The sequence below is a fragment of the Camellia sinensis genome, chromosome 13 (assembly GCF_055761805.1).
Source record: "Camellia sinensis isolate YWXY chromosome 13, ASM5576180v1, whole genome shotgun sequence".
Classification (NCBI taxonomy): Eukaryota; Viridiplantae; Streptophyta; class Magnoliopsida; order Ericales; family Theaceae; genus Camellia; species Camellia sinensis.
In genome coordinates, this window is record NC_138973.1 from 2,953,756 (window position 1) to 2,965,953 (window position 12,198).

The following is a 12,198-nucleotide window of genomic DNA, read 5'->3' on the forward strand; positions in this document are numbered from 1 at the left end:
ATTCTCTTCCTGTAAGAAAAATGAAACAACAAGGGATAAGCACAATTACCCAATAGGAATCTCATAGTTCTAAAACAATAACCATCCTATAGATAGAGATGATCATGCATGCAGGGTGATACCATATAGCAGGTGACGTTTCGTAATTTCAAAATATCAAACATAGAGTACCTTTTTCTCAAAATTTATTTAAACATTTAAGGAAAACCTTCAACCATAAAAATTATCCCTTTTCATCAGAAAACCATAAATCATTTTTGGAAACAAATTTGTTTAAGGAACAACATCATTTTATATTTATTAACATATTCCAAAATATTTCTAATTTAATTTCCATCTTAACATTCCTCTTTTTATTTCCATTTCCCCATTTTTACTAATTACATTTATTATAACATCATAACCTCGAGTTCAAGTTCCCTTAATACTCCAAAACAACCCGCATACATTCTATTCCCACCAGTCTATTTATATTTATTGTAACTCCTTAACATAGAAATTCAAATCTCCTTTATATTCAATAATAGTTATCCTACACTCAACTCCTACTTGTCTAACAACTACATCACATCCACACTTGCATTATCAATTATAATTCAACATATCACAACTACATGACATTCACATTTGCGTTATCAATTATAATTCAACATATCACAAGGATGATAAACCCTTTTTAATTCAATTTCTCCATTAATTACAAAACAAAACTCTTAATCTTTCCTTATAGTTGCAAATAACCTGGTGAATTCATTATCACCAAACCCTTATCTAGTTACTATTTCACTATCCATTCTTTTCAAATAATTTCTATATGCGTTCCCCTTCCATGCCAAATTACACATCAAATTGTGATTTCATAAGTCCATCACAAATCACACGCATCATCACCGATTCAATGCATCTCACAACACATTCCACCTTTTGCTGACTTGATACGGCGAGATAGTGGGCACCCAATTCGTAATACCCTCCACCTTTTGCCGGCTATTATACGACGGGAAGTGAACTCTTAAAAACCATTTTTGTCAAAAACAATGTTTTTCCACATTTACCGACTGTCACACGGTAGGACGTGGACCCCAAAAAACATTTTTCAACTTTAAAACCATCCACACATTTCCTGGCTATTATACGGCAGGAAGTGGGCACCTAAAACCATTTTCAAAACCATCTGTTTTTTCACTTTTGCCGGCTATTATACAACAGGACTATGTGGACACCCAAAAATCATTTTTCCACTTTGCCGGCTATTATACAACGGGACTGTGTGGACACCCAAAAATATTTTTCCCACATTCATCCAACGATAAGCCTAGACAAGGCATTTGGGCACCTTTAATTCCAAAACCACACATTTTTCGGTTATTATACGACGGGACGTGGACCCCAAAAAACCTTTTTCAATTTTAAAACCATCCCTTACACTTGACGGCTATTATACGATGGGAAGTGGGCCCCAAAAAACATTTCTGACTCCCCGCACAGATACCAACCACAACACAACCCAACACAACTCAGGTCAACCCAACACAACTCAACTCCACACAACACAACACAACTCAACACAACATAACTCAACATAATTTAATATAACTCAATACAATTCAACATAACACACAACAAAATTCAACAAAACCATTTCAACACCATTCAATACAATTTGGCATAATTCAATACAACTCTTAGACCTCCACATCATCATTTCATCACAAAGCTCATATCATCCATACCATTAGTAATTTATTTCCCCTAAGTTTGGTTTCATATTATAACATAATTTAAAATATCAACATTGAGGCCTCAATCGTAACTCTTACATAAATTTTCAAATTCTTTAAAATTTCAATTAAACTTGTACATTTGTAATTTAACACCTCAATTTCATGATTCTACTATCAATTTAAGCAAAACCATCATCTATCTTCATGGACCAAACTAGGGTTTTTAAGAGAAATCAAAACTTTTCACAAAACACGTTTTATTCCAACCCTTCTATTGCCTTTACACCTAAACTTACGACCCAAACCATAACCCAACAAGTAAACCTCAACTCTTCAAACCCTAATCCCCAATCTCATGATTAATCACAATCTGCATAAAAATATGAACTTTGTATTTATATAAAGAAAATACCACAAATCTATCTATGAATAAGGGTACTAAAGGAGAACTAGAAACCCCTACCTCTTGATACAAAGAGATGATGACCCAAAAATCATTGGTGACGAAACCATGAACTATTCGGACCAAAAGGAAGCCCTTGGCAAGATCTCCAACCTTTCTCAAAGGACCAAGATGAAAAGATCACTCTAGGGGAGTAGATTTAAAGATCTTGGTTGAAAAAATTTGAGTTTAGAGAGAGAAAAGAGAACTCACGATTTGAGAGGGAAAATGGAGAGGAAAAATAATGAGAGAGAAGTGGTTTGGGTCTATTTATAGTAGTAGAAAATAGTCCTAAGGTCAATGAAAAGAATAAGTCAAAAACCCCCAAAAAGTAGAGCCCAAACCAGTCCAAAAATCTGAAAATTACACACAAGTGTTGACCCTTCGGGCAGAGGTGTCGACCCTTCAGGAAGAAAAGCAATGTGTGCAACAGGCATGGTGTCAACACCTCCTAGATTAGTGTCGATACTAAATTTCAACAAGCAACTTCCAGATTCAGCAACATACAAGGGTCGACCCTTCCCAGACTGGTGTCAACCCTTGAGGCCAACAACAAAAAGCAAGTGTCGACACCACCAAGATTGGTGTCGACCCCAAAACAAGATTTCCATGTTCCCAAACAACTTTTCAATGTAAACAAGCGTGAATGAACAATCCTAACAAGATTAAATTGAATTGTACTCCTCCAAAACCAAAATACAACAACTCCAAAAGACTACCAAAATGAAAATAAGGGAATTAAATACACTCTCTAATGGATTAAAGGATGTGAGTGTCACAGGTGTAGTAGGCGTCGGTAAATCTCAAAGCACCGGAGTGAGGATGAAATCTACTTTAAGGAGAGTGTGTCTAACACAACTCAACTTAAAATTTTGCAATTTTAAAACACTGTAAACATTAAATTTGGAATTTAATTTTCATAATTATTTACTTGTTTATTTTAGCTATACATTTAAAATACGCACACATTATACAAAAGACTGCTAAATTACTTTGAAAATATATATAAATAGATAGGTCAAACCAATAAAAAAAATGGATCACATTAGAGCAATTCCAAAGCCGAATCCACTTTAAATTTGGTAAATGCATTACTTGTAAAGTATGTGTTTGTATGCATTCCATAAATCTGCTCATTATTGATTTGAAATTGGATTTACAAAATTTATCATAGGTTACATCTAAAAAAGTTGATCTATATATACATCTTGTATTTCATTAGCCCATGAATTTTTGTGTTCACATTGCAAAATATAGCATCTACCAAAAATCTTATTATCCCCATGATTTCTTGACCTATGATTTCTTTGACCTACACATATAGATGCATATATGTGAAATGGACCCACAATGCTTAGTGGTTGCATATGTGGCTACAGGAGGAGGTGGAGAGCGGGGGACCATACACTCCACAATTTTCATTTTTCAAGCCTGTCCTTTCAAGTTGCCGTTGTAATTCACTTGACTATTTTATCCTTGAGTTCACTAGTTTCCCAATGGAGGTCACAAGGGCAATATAGTCATTATGGACAAATTCAGAAAGCAGGTTTTCAGGTATTACCAGATTATTTAGTGGAGGTGAGACCCACTAGGTATGGGCTTCTCATTATTTAGAAAGACCCAAATCATCATTTTAAAATTTCACTAAATTATTTACAATTCATTCATTTTATTGGCGCATTTTACTTTTAAGAGTAATACTACAAATTCATCTTTATCAACTCATAAATTATACAAAAATTAATCCATCACACCTTACCTAAACCTTACAGTATACAAATTAATTTCCACCACACAATCACCACCCCAAAAATTTTGGGTGGATAAGTTTGAGGCTGTATACTTTCCCTATTTTTAATCCTACCTCCACCACCAGTAGTCGTCGCTGCTCTATTTTTGCTACTTGTCATTGCCCAACCCCTACCTCGCCACCTCTCATCCTATCCTCACCTACTCCCACCATTCATACCCTAACCTTCCTAACCCTTCTTCTCCATCCCTCCTTACACTCCTCACTTGTAACACAATATGTTGATAAATTTGTTAAAAAATACTACACATAACTAATAAAATTTATTCGTAAATAATATGTCATAGTAGAATTTTACTTTTTGAAACAGAATTCACTAAAACAATAACATTCATTTTTTTACTAGTATTTTTGGGCAAAATGTTATTAGTCAATGCACCAAGTGCATTGCTTTGTATTAAGACTCAGGTGAAAATAATTTATGAATAGGTAGGAGTTTTAAAAAGTGATGTTTTAGTTAAGTTCGATCTTAATCAATTAAGAACTAAACAAGTTTAATTTGTTGGACTAAGTAAAGTAATAATTACTGTTTTTTGTTTTCTCTTTCTAAATCATATTTCATAAAAATCACCTTCAAAATAATATAAAATTACACGCAAATAACACTTAAACATCTCCCAAACTATTTTACAAACATTGAACAATACTTTTTACACATTGATAGGTGTAAACACTAAATTATTAAAATAAAAATTAATATCGTTTATAAAACATTTTTTGAAAGAAAAGAAATATATACATATGTATATATATTTTTTCAAAAATAAAATTTTAATTATTTAGAAATTGTTTGGAATGATTGTACATTTTTGAACTTTTTATGAAAAAATATATAAAAATAATAGAGAATCTATATATTATATAAGGAAAAGAGAATTTTTAGTGAGGAGCCTTGTAAGAATTTCAATATTTTACACTAATTTTCTTGATTTAATCAATTAATTTTTGTGTAAGTTAGTTGCTCTTTTGACCTAGCCAATTATGTTCACTACAAGAATTTTCACTTTTGGCGACTAAATTTTTAGTCACCAAAAGTCAATTTTTAGTTGCCAATGGCTTTTAGCGACTAAATTATTTGGTCGCAGCATTAGTCGCTGAAGAATTGTCGGGAAAGGTAATTGGCGATTAAAATTACTTTAGTAGCCAAATGTATTCAATTACTGACTAAATTTTTAGTCGCCAAAAGGTTGGAAATAAAATTAAATAGCACATTTTTGGCTACTAAAGGTTTAGTCGCCTAAAGTGTTATGTTTTTTACTACTAAAATTTTAGTCGGCAAATAGTTTGTGTTTTGGCTACTAATATTTTAGTCGGCAAAAGTGTTATGTTTTTGGCAACTAAAGGTTTAGTCGCCTAAAGTGTTATGTTTTTGGCTACTAAAATTTTAGTCGGCAAATAGTTTGTATTTTGGCTACTAATATTTTAGTCGGCAAAAATGTTATGTTTTTGGCTACAAATTTTTAGTAGGCCAAAGTTTTTTTATTCTTCAACTTTTGTTTTTAGCTACGAAATATTTTAGTCGCCAAATGTTTGATTTTTTTTTTGCTACAAAACTTTTGGTCGCCAAATGTTTGATTTTTATTTTTTTTTGCTACAAAACTTTTAGTCGGCCAAACTATTTTCCCAATTTCTTTTTAGCTACTAATCATTTAGTCGCAAAAAAATGATCTTATGTTTTATCACAAAATTATAATTTCTTCACAACCTGTCTATATTCCATGCAACCTTAATACGCATGTAAACAAAATAATACGTATACTATCAATCATTCCACAATCTACATCCGTATACAAAAAATGAATAACTTTAAATGTCAAAGTTCATACAAACCAACTATTGACCAAACTAAAATAATAATTCCATACAAAATATAGAATCATATAAAAATCAAAGCCTTTCGTATACAAAAAATACTTTCACAAAAGCAGAGGAAGACATAGTTAGCAGGATTACACAAAAGTGTCAATGTCCTCCATAAACAAAAATGTAGACTATCTACAAGTCCATGCCAAAAGCCATCTACAAAAAATAAAAAAACAATTGCATCCATTACAAAATATCAATTCAGAAAAATATAGGAAAAAGGTTGTAATAACATGCATTTAAGGTAGAACAATCTATAAAAATATTTTTTTGAAATACAATCATATGTATGTATCATGAAAGATTTATTTCAAACTTGATTTAAATTTACAAATAATACAATTTTTAGGAGCATACTTCTTCATAAAATAAATTTTTACGAGTAGAATGTTTTGGTGGTAAATTTATTTTAACTCTTCTTCATTCTCATTTTCCTAATCAAAGTAAAAAATTAAGTAACCTACGGGGTTATCTCCATAACCATATCACGCTTTCTTAATACGTTTACCACCCAAATGACCACCGTGTACGATGAAACGATGGCATCATTTACAATGAAAATGTTGAACATTTATTGGATGTCAAACTCTCCCTTTTTCGAATAAGTTTAAATTGTTTCCGGCTCTAACTCCCAAACTACGTGTGCTAATGACATTCCGTCTATTGTCACAAGTCATATATGTCACGGAGAAGCTGGCTGTGACATCCCTACGGTGGTTCCGGGGCTGTTTCGATTTTTCGCTCCCTTAACGCCCTTTTTCGGTTAAGCTTAAGGCGTTTTTGGCTCTAACTCCCAACCTACACATGCTGATTACATTCCGTCTGTTGTCACAAGTCCTATTTGTCACGGGGAAGGTGGCCGTGATATTCGTATGGTGGTTCGAGGGCTGATTCGCATTTTCACTCCCTTAACGCCCTCTTTCAGTTAAGCTTAAGGCGTTTTTAGCTCTAACTCCCAACCTAGACGCGCTAATTATATTTCGTCTGTTGTCATAGGTCCTGTTTGTGACGAGAAAGGTGGGTGTGACATCCGTACGGTGGTTCTGGGATTGTTTCACTTTTTTGCCCCCTTAACGCCCTCTTTCGGTTAAGCTTAAGGCATTTTTGGCTCTAACTCCCAACCTACACATGCTAATTACATTTTGTCTATTGTCATAGGCCCTATTTATCACGGAGAGGGTGGTCGTGACATCTGTACGGTGGTTCAGGGGTTGATTCGCATTTTTGCCCCCCTTAACACCCTTTTTCGGTTAAGCTTAAGGCATTTTTGGCTCTAACTCCCAACCTACACGTGCTATTTACATTATGTCTATTGTCATAGGTCCTATTTGTCATGGGGAAGGTGGTCATGACATCCATACGGTGGTTCGGGGGTTGATTCGCATTTTCGCGCCCTTAACGCCCTTTTCGATTAAGTTTAAGGCATTTTTGGCAGTAACTCCCAACCTACACGTGCTAATTACATTCTATCTGTTCTTATAGGTCCAATTTTTCACAGGGAAGGTGGCTGTGACATCCGTACGGTGGTTCTGGGGCTATTTCGCTTTTTCACTCCCATAACGCCCTTTTTGGGTTAAGTTTAAAGCATTTTTGGCTCTAACTCCCAACCAACACGTGCTAAATACATTTCGTCTGTTGTCACAGGTCCAATTTGTCACAGGAAAGGTGGCTGTGACATCCGTATGGTGGTTCGGGGGCGGATTCACATTTTCGCCCCCTTAACTCCCTTTTTCGGTTCACTTTAAGGAGTTTTCGGCTCTAACTCCCAACCTAAACATGCTAATTACATGTCATCTATTGTCACTGGTCCTATTTGCCACGGGGAAGGTGGCCGTGACATCTATATGCTGGTTCGGAAGCTGTTTCGCATTTTCACCCCTTAACGCCCTTTTTTAGTTAAGTTTAGGGCGTTTTTGGCTCTAACTCCCAACCTAAACGTGCTAATTACATTTTGTCTATTGTCACAAGTCCTATTTTCCACAGGGAAGGTGGTCGTGACATCCGTACAGTGGTTCGGGGGCAGATTCGCATTTTCGCCCCCTTAACTCCTTTTTTTCAGTTAACTTTAAGGAGTTTTCGGTTCTAACTCCCAACATAAACGTACTAATTACATATCGTCTGCTGTCACAAGTCCTATTTGCCACAGGGAAGGTGGCTGTGACATTTGTATGCTGGTTTGGAAGCTGTTTCGCATTTTCGCCCCCTTAACGCCCTTTTTCGGTTAAGTTTAGGGCATTTTTGGCTCTAACTCCCAACCTCAACGTGCTAATTACATTTCATCTATTGTCACAGGTCCTATTTGCCACAGAGAAGATGGCCATGATAACTGTATGCTGGTTCGAAAGCTGTTTCGCATTTTCGGCCCCTTAACGTCCTTTTTCGGTTAAGTTTAAGGTGTTTTGGCTCTAACTCCCAACCTACACGTGCTAATTACATTCCATCTATTGTCACAGGTCCTATTTGTCACGGAAAAGATGGCCGTGACATCCGTACGGTGGTTCGGGAGCTGATTTGCATTTTCGCCCCCTTAACGCTCTTTTTCGGTTAAGTTTAAGGCATTTTCGGCTCTAACTCCCAACCAAAAGGTACCAATTACATTCCGTCTATTGTCACAGGTCCTATTTGCCACGGGGAAGGTGGCCATGACATCTGTATGCTGGTTCGGAAGCTGCTTCGCATTTTTGCCCCCTTAACACCCTTTTTCGGTTAAGTTTAAGGCGTTTTCGGCTCTAACTCCCAACCTAAACATGCTAATTACATTCTGTCTACTGTCACAGGTCTTATTTGCCCCGGGAAAGGTGGCGATGACATTTGTACGCTGGTTCAGAAACTGTTTCGCAATTTTTCCCCCTTAACGCCCTTTTTGGTTTAGTTTAAGGCGTTTTCGGCTCTAACTCCCAGCTAACATGTGCTAATTACATTCCATCTATTGTCACAGGTCCTATTTTTCATGGAGAAGGTGGCTGTGACATCCTTACGGTGGATCGGGGGCTGATTCGCATTTTCACCCCCTTAACGCCCTTTTTCGGTTAAGTTTTTGGCTCTAACTCCCAAGCTACACGTGCTAATTACATTCTGTCTATTGTCACAGGTCCTGTTTATGACAGGAAAGGTGGCCGTGATATCCGTACGGTGGTTCCGGGGCTGTTTCGCTTTTTCACTCCCTTAACGCCCTTTTTCGGTTAAGCTTAAGGCCTTTTTGGCTCTAACTCCCAACCTACATGTGCTAATTACATTCCGTCTATTGTCACAAGTCCTATTTATCATGGAGAAGATGGTCGTGACATCCGTATGGTGGTTCGGGGCTGATTCGCATTTTCGCCCCCTTAAAGCCCTTTTTCGGTTAAGCTTAAGGCATTTTTTGCTCTAACTCCCAATCTACATGTGCTAATTACATTCTGTCTGTTTTCATAAGTCCTATTTGTCACAGGGAAGGTGGCCATGATATCCGTACGGTGGTTCGGGGGCTGATTCGCATTTTCACCTCCTTAATGCCCTCTTTTGGTTAAGTTTAAGGCATTTTCGGCTCGAACTCTCAACCTAAATGTGCTAATTACATTCCGCCTGTTGTCACAGGTCCTATTTATGACAGGAAAGGTGGTTGTGATATCCGTACAGTGGTTCCAGGGCTGTTTCGCTTTTTCACTCCCTTAACGCCTTTTTTCAGTTAAGTTTAGGGCATTTTTGGCTGTAACTCCCAACCTACACATGCTAATTACATTCCGTCTGTTGTCATAGGTCCTATTTATCATAGGGAAGGTGGTTGTGACATCCATATGGTGGGTCGGGGATGATTCGAATTTTCACCCCGTTAACACCCTTTTTCGGTTAAGCTTAAGGCATTTTTGGCTCTAACTCCCAACCTACACGTGCTAATTACATTTTGTCTGTTGTCACAACTCCTATTTGTCACGAGGAAGGTGATCATGACATCCGTATGGTGGTTCGGGGGCTGATTTGCATTTCCCCCTCCCTTAATGCCCTTTTTCAGTTAAGTTTAAGGCATTTTTTGCTCTAACTCCCAACCTACACGTGCTAATTACATTCCGTCTGTTGTCACAGGTCCTATTTGTCACGGGGAAAGTGGTCGTGACATCCATACAGTGGTTCAGGGGCTGATTTTCATTTTTGCCCCCTCAACGCCCTTTTTCGGTTAAGTTTAAGGCATTTTTGGCTCTAACTCCCAAAGTACGTGTGCTAATTACATTCCGTCTCTTGTCACAAGTCTTAATTGTCACAGGGAAGGTGGCCGTGACATCCGTACGGTGGGTTTCGGGGCTGTTTCGCTTTTCTGCTCCCTTAACGCCCTTTTCGGTTAAACTTAAGGCATTTTCGGCTCTGACTCCCAATCTACGGGTTTGAATTATATTTCGTCAATTGTCACAAGTCCTATTTGTTATGGGGAAGCTGTTCGTGAGAGCCACAAGGTGGTTCGCCGGCTGTTTTGAATTTTCGCCCCCGAAAAGCCCTTTTTCGACTAAGTTTAGGGCGTCTTCGGCTCTAACTCCCATCCTATTGATTTGAATTACATTCCGTCAATTGTCACAAGCCCTATTTGTCATGGGGAAGCTGTCCGTGAGAGCCACATGGTGGTTCGGGGGCTGTTTTGAATTTTTGCTCCCAAAAAGCCCTTTTCAATTAAGTTTAGGGCGTATTCAGATCTTACTCCCAACCTATTGGTCTGAATTACATTCTGTCAGTTCTCACAAGTTCTATTTGTCATGGGAAAGCTGTCCGTGAGAGCCACACGGTGGTTCGGGGGCTGTTTTGAATTTTCTCCCCCAGAAATCCCTTTTTCAACTAAGTTTAAGGCATATTCGGCTATAACTATGGTAAAGCCATAAACATTCCTAGTGGGTTGATTGAGTGTCAAATGAGAAGTTAATGCATGTAGAATCTGATTCAGAAGTGAGATTACACCACTTTTCATGAGTACGATCGTGATTACAAAAGTGAGATTATATTTTAGCTTCCATTATGCAATACCAGACAGAAATTGAAGAGGCAAATAAGATTAAAAATTCATCCAAGTTTCAAAGAAAGTAAGGGAGTTTTCCAATTTTCATTTATCAATTAAATAATATTTGAAGGAAAAGATGAGAAGTATCAAAGAATATGATAGTCTCCTAGTTTTCATTTGCCAGTCAAATGAGGGACAAGTGCATGGGCAAATTTTGTATTATTAGCAGCAATGACAATGTTCTGCATGAATCCATTATCTTAAAACATATATTTACATAAGAGTATGGCAGATTGCAGAATAAATATATAGGATATGACTAGAGGACTAGAGAACATACTCAATGTATCCTTTAGACAGTTCACAACCACCAACAAGACCAGGTCCTCCAATTGTTGGGTGCTGAAATGAAATAAAAAATCAGACCGCTTGGCGTGAAATATCATAACTTAATCTAAAGAGTTCTTAACAAGTACCTCAATAATAACAATTTAGAGCCATTCACTATAACTAAAAGAGGAACAGAAGTGCAAATAATAAGTATATATTTTACTGTTTATAAGCAATAAAATAATTGACCACATGATTGCACACTCTGTTACTTGCGTATTTGGATTTAATTTTACCATTAATTCACTTCTATACTATAAGATTCAATGAGTGAAATTAATATAGATTTAACACGCTTTGAAATTTCCTAACATTTAATGCAAGGAACTTCTGACAAATTCACCTTTGGCACTTAATATCAAGGAACACCCCTCCCCTCTCTTCTTCTCTTCATGCATTTTACCACTCCTAAACGAACAATCTAATCTCACCACCTTTAAAAATAGTCCCTTCCTTCTATTCAAATGCCTTACCTACCTTTCAAATATTCCCAACCCATAACCAAGATATTTACCCTATCTCTCATTGGAATGGGAGGTTGAATAGAAGGGTAGCTGACGATTATCGAGTAAGCTATTTGTATGACATCTAATAAACTGGCAGAAGTATAATTTCAAACGTGTCCCAAGCATAGGAGAAACTAAAAAATCAAGGGCTAACCCATCACCTCATCTAAGAAATCAAGAAACAAAAATAAATCCGGATCTACAACTTGCAAATCAACATTTGAGAGAAATTAAAACATATATAAAATAACTACTATGCATTGAACAAGTCTTTGTGATATCATAAAAATACACCAAAAAAACAGAAAGTGATACCCAAAATCAACTTTTAAAATTATCCAAACACGAACTAAATAGATTATTCTTATCAAAATGAAACAACCAAACTCATCAAGTATAGTTTAGTTGCATTTGTTGCATTTGTTGCATTTTTTTTAAACTTGTCAAGTATATAGACTTGATAGAAAGAATAATGTCAAATTGGAAAATACATGAAGCATACT